This window comes from Symsagittifera roscoffensis, chromosome 7 (genome assembly GCF_963678635.1).
Source record: "Symsagittifera roscoffensis chromosome 7, txSymRosc1.1, whole genome shotgun sequence".
Classification (NCBI taxonomy): Eukaryota; Metazoa; Xenacoelomorpha; order Acoela; family Convolutidae; genus Symsagittifera; species Symsagittifera roscoffensis.
The window spans coordinates 51,109,482-51,121,019 of record NC_087068.1 but is presented as its reverse complement, the minus strand read 5'-3'; positions in this window follow the sequence as shown (position 1 = coordinate 51,121,019).

Here is an 11,538-nt window from a genome sequence, read left to right as displayed (position 1 = left end):
ATTGTAGAATGACGCTGCAGGGGGGTAATTGAAAGGCCTCCCAAGTAGGAAGTGGTTAAGTGTAATTGGTGATGTGCCATCACTATCGCAACTTACATGGGTCAGTAGTCTTGAGTTGATGAGGATTTCGCATTCTACTACAATAGATGAAAACAGATCCCTGAAAAATCTTTCCATTCCTAAAATCAATATAAACACTCATTTGATGATGACGGAACGTTCCCACATCCTACAAAAATGAGGAGCAGATGGTGGGTTAAGACGCCAGTCGGTTGAGCTTTGATGAAGCTTGGATGATAATTCTTCTTTGTTGCTTTTTAGTTGTTTTTTTTAGGATTTGCTTACGTGTGGCGACAAAATAGGTTGAATTATCCAAAAAAAATAGTTTAGAAGAGCCACGTAAAGCCATGAATCTACAAATTGCTGTCAAGGAACTTTCAGTTGTCAGATTGTCGATCGATTCCAGTTGGATTGCATGCATTGCTAATCAAGTAAGGAGAAAAAAGTAGTTTTCGTTTGTGGTATCTTTTTCGGCAATGTAGAATGGACCGATATTGTCAAAACCAACGTTCTTGAACGGATATAGATTAGTTTCTTAGTCAATGAAGAAGCGCTGTGAGGGTATATTGGCCAAAAAAAAGATTTTAAGCTTTCCCTCGAAAATGGTGGCACAAGAAACAGTGGTGGCGAATGTGTCTCAAGGCTTCTCTGAGACCCAAAATTATCAAGCTTTGTTGCAAGAAGTGTCGGACAATGTGCATGCATTCAAGGTTAGCGGTTTTGATCATAAGTAGAAACTAAGTTTCCTTACCGTGTAGAATAATACAGTTCTTAGTTCCATTAGTGAATGTCTCAGTCGTCCTCGGGCACGAATAAGATTACCATTCATGAATGGTGACTTGAATAGTAAAGCATATTTGTTGTCCAACGCTCTGTTGGTAGTTAAACGGTTAATAGTACCAGGTGATTGCTCGTAGATTAGAGTTTTAGCCATCTTCCGGTCGTCCAGTCTTAAATCATGTTACCGTTTTTGCAGAAGCTGTAAAACAGGTGCAGTAAATCAATCGGAAAATCTCAAAATATCAATGATTGGCTTCTTTTTTGCGCTAATAGAAATATTTCCCGCTTCACTATAGCGTTGGTGCATAGAATTGTGCTCTCAACTTTTAGTGTAGTAGTCCTCTCCTTATCTGTCCTGTGATTGGTAAAATCGGTTGAGTAACTGTGTCGTCCTGCAGTGTGGTTGAGTTCAATCAGATTCTGGTAAGCGTAGGATTTCCGGTGGTTGCAACCAAATATTTTCCACGTCTTGATGCGGGATACCTTTGCAGCGTGATCGGCCTGGTTCTGTTTACCGGATTTATGATGCCAATGTTGGACTTCAAAAATTGACCAAATTTCTTCAATTCTGTTAGCGTCGTACTATCCTTCCAGCGTCGTAAAATTTTTGCAAGTACCGTCATACTATCATTCCAGAAGCTAATGGCGTTGAAAATTAGTCGTGGTTATTCGAATATAAATTTACAAAGATTGAGTATAGTTTCTTGGTTAAGTGGTGCGGCACTGGTTATTTCAATCATAAATGATTATTTGTTGTGGTCCTGGTTTGAAATACGGATATATATGCAAGTTGTCATGGCACACTGTCAAGCATCGGTGAAAACATTTAGTTGTATATCTCTGTGTCTATCGATTTTTCCTTTGAACCTGGGTAATTTCACAGCATTATCTTGTCCACACTATCGGATCTGTTTTCCGATAATCGGGATGTTTTCTTGAAGAATTTATTGATACCAACTTGTGAGGTCAACAAAGCTTTTGAAGCAGTTTTTTGAAATTTTTGTTAAGTTGTGCTATTGATCGGAGTGGATCAAAAAGAATGGCAACAGTAGTTGGAATTTTACGCAGACACATTCCTTTAACCAGTAAATTGCTTTTCAGTACGGTCTGCATGACGTGGGATTGTATCCCACTTCACTCCCAAAACCCGATGAATAGTTGAGGAAAGCAAACACTTCTGCAGTACTCGATATAAACTTGATTAAATTGAATCCTCCTTTTCAGAGTGCCACCTTTAAATCTTTAGTTGATTGCTGAGCTCCAGTAGATTGTCAAGTAAATGAACGAATTCATCCATGTAGAAGTTATAAATTAGTTGCTGTATGTAAGGTTTTTTCTTGCTGAAGCCGACGGCTGTTTGATGTTGTGTGGAGATGGCTATTGAGGGCAAGCATTCAATTCCGATGACTTGACGGTATACTGAGTTTGCTTAACTCCTTGATTAGTCGGACACAAGAATTGTAGTACATTTTGATCGTCTTCTCTTATACCTATCTGCATAAACATGCCTTCTATATCACCAGAAGCTGCTATTGGTTTTTCTCTAAAATTCATTAGCAAATCAAACATGTTTTTCAGTAGATCCGGTCCGGTCTCTAAATAGGAATTGAGAGAACGGCTATTGAATATTGATGCAGCATTTTTTACACGTCGAACTTTACCACGTTTCTGGGGTTTTATAACCGGAGAGTGCAGAGGGTACCATTTTCATATTGGTGGCGGATGTAGGAAAGTTAAGGGTGTCACGTAGCCCTAATCAATATCATTTGATAAAGATTTAGCATAAAATTGCATTATGATTTTGTCTATTTGTTGTCGTCGTTGTAAAAAACTCATGTTGAGGTTTAACAACAACGTAGTTGTTTGGCATCGTTATGTTGTTATTCCAAAAACGTTGATTCGGTAGAGAGTTCCGTCATGTTGAAGACTATGTTTCATAATTTTTTTTTTAATGTTTGCTTGAAAATGGCATTTTAGTTCCATTCGATTCTCTGCTAGATTTTTCATCTGATGAAACTTGTTCAACATTTTAAAATAAAAAAGCATACTTGTGTTGCTTTGTAACTACAAAATTGGTTAGATGATAGTTGCTCTGCACATCTAAAGATTTTTGATGAAGCGGGCCGGTTAGCGTCCATCCCAGCAAGTTGCGCACTCCAAATAGATTACCGGCGGGGCCTATAAAAAATTGCCTCGTTGCTATTTGCCAGAAAGCGTTCCCACCAAGTATTCTGATTGTAGATTAAACGTTGAAGAAGTAGAGCGAAAGGTCAAACGTTTAGTCGAACCAGATTTGATGGAACAGTGTACTAACTGAAAGTACCACGAATGCTTAATTCAACTGTTCAACAAAGCTTACACTGTAGGGTATTAGCTGTCCATTTCATGACATTAGAACAGGTGCTGCAGTTGTCAAGAATTGCATAGCAAGCAACCACTTGGTTGTTGTTGAATAAAGTAAAGGACAAAAACTGTAGTTATTTTTTTTTCAAACCGGATATTGTATTCACTTGGTTCTGCCGATTGAAACTTTTATATTTCTCGTATGTCGCTGCGCAGTTTTATCCTGATACATCTTTAAAATATTGTGGTGTTTTCCCCCGCAGTTATGTATGATACAACGTCTTCCAGAAGTACAGTCAGTTGACCTATGATTATCGTTCATAAGTTGACTTTTTTTGCATAATTAGCCTTACAAAACATGGGCAGTGTCCAATGTGGTGATCCTCGTTGTCCAGCGGACATAACCAGTTTGATTCATTTGGTTGATTCTCAAAGTTATTCTTTTTTCCGGTATGCTGGCTGTTAAGCATGCTTACGAAAGACTTTTGTTTTTGGTTGTTTTCAGTTCTATGTTTCCTGTAAAGTTGGCGTGGTGCATCAGGTAAGACGTCTAAATTACCGCAAATTCTAGAGTAGTTGTTACGCCATTGCTTGAGAATCTTGAGTGTAGCATAGTCCGTCTCATTATATAAGCAATATTCCCGCCATATGAACTTACTGGTGGAGGAAGTTTAGAGCGAGCGAGTCGAGTAAGGTTGCCCGAGTTCAAATCGGACGTGTGTTTTTTTAGTTCGAAATTGTGCACCAGTTTACGTTGAAAATGATCGAACCTGACGAAACGTTTGGGGTTCAATATTATGCAGTCGCTCAATTTTTTCCAGCCTCCTAGAAAAAGCTGCAACAACGAATTTAGGGTTGCCCTATCTGCAAATTAGTTCTTCTTTTGCTAGAGTATACTGTGAGGAAATCGTGCCGTAGCTCTTCACAACCTTTTTGGCTTTTTAGACACGCAGGGGATGCAGGTAAGTTATTTTTCGACATCAGTTAACTTGGGATTGTTTTCAGTTGCAGTTTGGAACAGCTCAAACCAAATATTCCATTGTAAAGGATTACTGACAAACTTTGAGAGCTTAATATCAGGAAGCTCGAAGACTTTGAGACTGTAATGAAAAATGTTGTTGCTTGCGTTCTGATCGGTACAACGGAAGTCGTGATTGATTGGAGTCACGATTCTTGAACACCGTCGATCGGTAGAGTGCCTGTTGACACTTTTAGCACCAGTCTACGGCTGTTGTAGTGATGGATTTAGTTGAAATTGATCATTTCCAGTGAACTCTGGGTTCACATAGGAACCAGGTTGATTGTATAAAACTTCACACTGTCGTCGATGTCGAGATGATCGCCATAGAAACTGTTTCATAGATCTCGATTTCTCTGTCTTTGTTTTTTTTCCTTGAGTACTGTAGTCGTAGCGGGTTGGCTGACGAAATGCAAACTGGTTAGATGGTAGTTGTTGTTGTGTTACAAAACTTATGGCTGCCGTAGAATTGTTGTACGTGTTGTTATAAGTTTGAAGGGAAGTTCGCCCGGGTATAATATTGCTGGCTGTGATCCTATGTGAAGATAGCTGCAGAGAAGAGTGACTGGAGGTCTCATCTATCTGTACCCATTGTAGTGTTTTTCGTATCGTCGCATTTGATTCATCAGCAAATAATTGCGGATTTGTATTGAAGAGGCATCAATTAGAATATTCTGCACGTCTGCTAGAGGGCACGACGGTATATCTTCTGTCAGTTCTTCCAACTCTTGCAGGCATTTCAAAAACTCGTTAGCGGTTGTCTTAGCATCCTCCAATTCAGTAGGTTGTACAATTTCAGTGCTAAGTTGTCCCTCTAGGCTCTCAAGAGAAGTGTAATGAAACGTCCATTCGTTTATGAGGACTTGTTGTGAGATTATTCGAGTCATCGCTAAAGTAGTGAAACGGTTATAATAATGGCTTATTAATGTTACAAGAGAAGTTATGAAATGGATTATGAAAATTAGGTTTAATTATCAATTGTTTATTTTTGTAGACGAAAGATACGAAGGGTCATGTTGGCACTACGAGCGTGCTTAACTCGTTTAGGGCTTTTATAAGCTATTAAGAAACTATGAAATATCACGTACTTCATAGGCTAAGTACCAAGTACTTTTGATAGTTTTTTAGCAATGAAACCAGACCAAAAAAATTTTGGGTTTTATAATTATGATAAGGAGCAGTTTGATTCAGTCCTTTGATTTGGAGTTGCGCTATGGAGGCACTTGTTCAATGCTTTAAATGCATTGATCTGTGATCTGTAGATGATTGTCCCGAGAGTGTATTGTGGGATTCAGTTCTTCCCTGAAAAATTGTTTGCCTTCTTTTGGCACTGACTGCTTGGCTTTGGTGACCGGTGATGGAGAGGAGTTATCGGAGTTTGAAGAAAAAAACTTGGTCGCCAAACATTTAAGAGTGAAGCCACATACATCATAAATTACCTTGGTTTCTTTGTTCAAAAAGTCATTATTACATCATCCAAACTTGTGATCACCTTCCAATAAGTTATCTTTTACGAATTGGAAATTACCGCTTTTTCAAGTAATTCATGAGAAATAATATTCACATCATGAATATCTTTGGGGGAAGGGCATTAGTTACAGAGACCAGGGACCGTGTTAACGTTTTAAAAGCCTTACTCAGGAGCCATATGCCTCGTGGAGTAAAGACTTCGAGGATCCACACGAGAACTCTTTTTTCTTTTTTTTCCTCTCTTTAGTTCCACTTGGCTCGCTTGATTAAGCTTGGAGCGTATTTTTTCAGTAGTCACTTCCAGCAATTGTCGCTTCCAGCAGTAGTCGCTTCCAGCAGTCGGTCCTTTGTTAGCCTCCACGATTTGTTGCTTAGTTTGTTTGTAGTTGTTTGGTTGTAAATGACGCTGCGGGAGCGTAAATGAATGGCCTCCCAAGCAGGAAGTGGTTAGATGTAAGTGGAATTATGTCACCAATGTCGCAGCTTACTTAGTTCAGTGGTCTTGAGTTGATGATCTTAAATTTCAGTTTTTTTATGAAAAGAAAACTCTCCTATTTATTTTTTCATGATACTTTTAAATTAATTTGCAAGAAAACACCTTATAGTTTAAGCAATTTTTCCATCGAGTTTGTGAAGTAAATTTTCATATTAAAATCTGGGTTTTGATTCAAATAATCAAACATTTCTCACAGAATCACTTTTCGCCAGATGCTTTCTTTCTCATTAAAATTTATCCAACTTCTAGCAAAATTTTTTCTTGATCTAAAATGTGTTTATCAATCAAGAATCGTAAAAAAGATTAGGGTATAACTACAAAACTGTCCAGTTTTTCAACTTACTTTCGCTCGGAGACACAATTTGGCAAGATTTTTATTCAAAAAATGGTGGAATTGGATTTTAACTGCACACAATTTATTATTAACCTTATTGTTAACAGTTTTATATGAAAAAAAGAAAAACTGCCAATATTGGAAGAATAAAATCATACATTTCTACACAACAAACATGGATAGCCGATTGTTGTGCAAGTAGCCCAGAATAAAGCGGCCATTTGATTTTTTAAAAATTCCAACAATTTTTTCGTGTTTTATTTTTCGAACACTGTAGTTTTTTGTGCTTTTTATGCTTGGTTTGATAAAAAAAATCTAGTTAAAACGTAATATTCAAGTTTGTTCGACTGTTACAGTAAATCCTCAAATCACGCGTTTTTTTTCAAAAAAGTTTTCGAAGCAAATTTAAAAAGCAATAAAATTCAAAAATTTTCCTTTTAGTTTTTTTTGCAGAAAATGTTTTGAAATTCTTTTTTTTTATAATTCAAAAATTGGCGCTAAAATTTTCAACAAATTTTTACAAGCGTTTCATGACTGATCCTCTTATAACAAGCCTGTCCGCGTGCTTTATTCGCTCGAAATAAGACTAAATCTCAAAAATTCCCAATTGGTTTTTTTTCGACGTTGGAACAACTTTTCAAAATTTTCTATGTAATTTAAATGGAAGGTCTTTAATATCGTGTAGCACTCAATTTTTCGCTCCCAGAATTCTCCCAGAACACTACAAATGCCCTAACTCGATCACATTTTGTGCCAGGGCAAATTTTTGAAGAAAAAAAAACAGCTCAAAAACATGTCATTTTTGGGCACTTTTTGGGAATATTTGACCAAAAATTGCTTTTTTTGGCGCGCGCTCACCTTCAAAATCAAAATATACTGGCGCCAAAGTCGCCTTTCAAACTTTTTTTGGGTTGTTCGGCCTCAATTGGATGCCATAAAATAATACCAAAGGGAGGACCCTTTGGTTGGTGAGGGGGTCGAATCCCTGAGGGAAGGAAGAGCGTCCACAAAGACCCCCGAACCCACTCCCCCCAAACCTGACCCTGTGCGGTACAAATTTTTTGCGAGGAACTTTTCTCAAGCTTAGGGATTGTGTTGAATAGTGCTTTTGTCAACCTGGAATTGCAAACGCAATATTTGTAGACTATATTGATTTTTGTGGACTGTTAACACTTTGTAAGCTTTTGTGAGCAGTCTCACGATTTCATTTCAAGTTTATTTCCAATTTGTAATTTTCAGAAAAACAAAAAAAGCAACAATTTTTCATGATCTTTTTATTTTGTAGGCTCTTTTCATAATCCTTACGTTTTTATATCTTTCGCGATTAATTTTACAGTTTGCTGTTTTTAAACTGTGACAGATCTGAATTACTCATACACTTAAGAAATAGTCATGGACTATACAATTTTATTTCGTCATAAACAGTATGCTTTAAAAACGTCAATCAATAAACCGTCTAAATGGAAAAATTTTGGTTAGTATTATATTATCTCGACAGTTAGTTATATATTATCTCGTATTATATTATCTCGACAATTGGTAGGTGGAGTTTATATATTATGGGCGGGATTGTATTAATCCCAATCTAAGAAACTTCATATGATTTCTTTGTATTTTAGTCAACTAAATTTGGTTTAAAAAAATGCACAGGTTTATCGTTCGAATACATGTCACTTGATATAAGTCAAAGTAGAACCAAAAGAACAAAGGGATTTTTTAACTATTTTCCTCCAAGCCACACTTACAAAATAAGGTAAAATTACCTTAAATGATTGAATGCAAACTGAAATTAAAGTGAAATTTATCTTATCATTAGTTTAATTTACCATAAGAAATTGTTAAGGTAAACTTTACCCTAACTGACTTAAGTTAAATTAACTGAACTTAAATACAAATTTCTTCGCTGAAAAATTTAAGATTGACTTTAACTAAACAAAAATAAAGGAAGTTAAGATAAAACGGAGATTATCGTGACAAACTAAAATTTTAGCCATTGGATATGTTAGTCAACTTATCAAAACTTCAATTCATCATTCAACATATAAAATTTTGTATGTATGTATGTATGTATGTATATATGTTTGTATGTATCTATGTACGTATGTATGTATGTATGTATGTTTGTATGTGTGTTTATATGTATGTATGTATGTATGTATGTATGTATGTATGTATGTATGTATGTATGTATGTATGAATGCATGTATGTATGTATGTATGTATGTATGTATGTATGTATGTATGTATGTATGCATGTATGTATGTATGTATGTATGTAAGTATGTATGTTTGTATGTATGTATGTATGTATGTATGTATGTATGTATGTATGCATGTATGTATGTATGTATGTATGTATGTATGTATGTATGTATGTATGTATGTATGTATGTATGTATGTATGTATGTATGTATGTATGTATGTATGTATGTATGTATGTATGTATGTATGTATGTATGTATGTATGTATGTATGTATGTATGTATGTATGTATGTATGTATGTATGTATGTATGTATGTATGTATGTATGTATGTATGTATGTATGTATGTATGTATGTATGTATGTATGTATGTATGTATGTATGTATGTATGTATGTATGTATGTATGTATGTATGTATGTATGTATGTATGTATGTATGTATGTATGTATGTATGTATATATGTATGAATGTATGTATATAAGTATGCATGTATGTATGTATGTATGTATGTATGTATGTATGTATAAGAAACAAAAAAAGGCCCACACAATGGTTTTATTATTTTGGTGGGCTGCGTTTTGCTAGGGAGTGGCGGCATGTAACAGGAAAGACCCGAACGATGCTATCTTGTATCTGCAATAAAAAAATTAAAAAACTGTTGCCAGTACAGGTTTATATTTTTCGTGATAACTTGAAGAAAAAACCCAGTCAAACGATCATATACACAATTTACATCTTATAAATAAAGGAAAGTTGTCGTAGAATGCTTATATCTTATAAATATTAGGAATAAGTTGTCGTAGAATGCCCCTTTATTTGCCGTCGAACAAAGTCAACTGTCATTCTACTTAGTTGTCATCCTCGTTAGTTGTCATCATACTAAGTCTGATATCGTTACTGCACGTAGTTTTCAAGCTAAATGCCGTGGTTTTCAAGCTAAACACTGTCATGCAATAAGAATTACAATAACCAAAAAATACAATAACCAATAAAAGTAGCCGGTTGCTGTTTAAAAAAGTATGTATATTTCAAAGTCGACTACAGATGCTTTCAAAAATGAAGAAAAAAAAACAAAAAAAGAATTCTTTTCTTTTTTTTTCAAAAGAAGTTTTTTCAAAAAATTTGTAATTTTGCACACTAGGTTAGTTTTGTATTTAAAAAGATGATTGCCAAAAAATTGCTGATTTGAGTTTATGAAAACAGTCTTTTTTGGATCAATTTTTGTTTTCCCAGGGTTCAACGACAATTTTTTCCTGTTGTTTCCATACTACCGCAAAATTAAAGCAAAATGCAAACGCTTAAGACAATTGACAATGACTCGGCGATTTCCTAAAAAGGTCGTGAAAGAAAAAGGTCGCTTGCATGGAAGAAAAGCTGAAATAACTCGATGTCATGCAAACTAGATTATAGGAAACTTAGGTTTGAAGAATGTCGTCATCATGTAAATTTTCAACCAAACATCATTTCCGATAAAATATTAGAAAACCATTCAAAAAAGTTTAGACCTATAGCAACTTGTAACAAAATACTTTGTTAAACAATCATGTGCAACTATTCATTTATCACAATTCCGATCACAATTCAAACATTTTCCGACGATTTTGACTACCTCAAAGAAATTCATTTATCGTCGGGTCAAAGGCTCGTCTGGCAAGACATTTAATTGTTTGTGCTCTTACTTTTGATTCAACTAAGTAGTTTTATAGTTTGTTTTAGCTATTCATACAAAAACTTAATCAAGGCAGAAAAAATGATTTTGAAAACTTGGAGGACGATTTACCACCGAGACCAAATCTAATCTTTCATTTTCGTTTTATTTTTAGTTATGGTTAACTATATCAATGAATAGTTCAAGTCTGAAAACCTGATCTAAAAAAGTGAAGATTGCTTTAAAGAAGAAAAATTGTGTTACAAGACCGTGTTGCTGCCAAAAAAAATTTGTGACCAATTTGTAATCAAAATCAAAAAATTCAAAAAATGGTTAACAAAACCAATCATAGACTGGTGCAATTCGACGTACTTAAATTGAAACTTATGTTTTTCTAAAATCAAAGTAAACATCTTATTAAAGCATTATTGAGCTAAAATTTGAGTTGAAATTTTTTTTTTGAAATTTAGAAAAACAGCAAGAAGTTTTTTTAACTTTGCTGAATGACAAGCAGATGGGTCCAATCTAGGCAGTGAAACTTATTGAGAGAAAAAAAAAGAAAATTCAAGCTTGGTAGTCCGTAAGCAAACTGTTTACTGCTAATGTCTAATTTTCATGCTTAATTGCGTTCAATTTTTCCCTAGCCCGCCATATAACGTCCTTTTTATTTGTTCCACTAGTTTTTTGTTTTATTTTTTTTCTCACTTAATGCACAATCAGGTTTACTATCAAGATCAGACAAGTCTGCTTTTTCCTTGATTGTTGTTTAAGCAAAATATGACAAATTTTGCGAAAAAAAAAGCTTCTAAATATGCCAGAAAACAGAAAAAATTCAGTGTTTGACTTTAAAGAAACTAGGAAGAACACCTGTGTAACTGTTTATTTTTTTTTCTGTTCGGTTGAAATATAACAAATAAAACGTTTTTGATTTCAAAAAACATGATTTGTGCTAGTTGTTGAAAGAGCATACGCTTTTTGCATTTATATGCGTTTTTTGCTTAAATGGACTTCGAGCCGTTTGATTGTTGTTCATTGCCAAACTTTTTGTTGTAACTGGTTTTCTGTTGAAAACCGCCAGATGCTTTGCGCAAAATAGAAACTTTTTAAATCACAACCAATTGTAAACGAACATTAGAACAAAATTTTAGTTTATCAATTTCAGCTTTGTCAAATATTGATAATT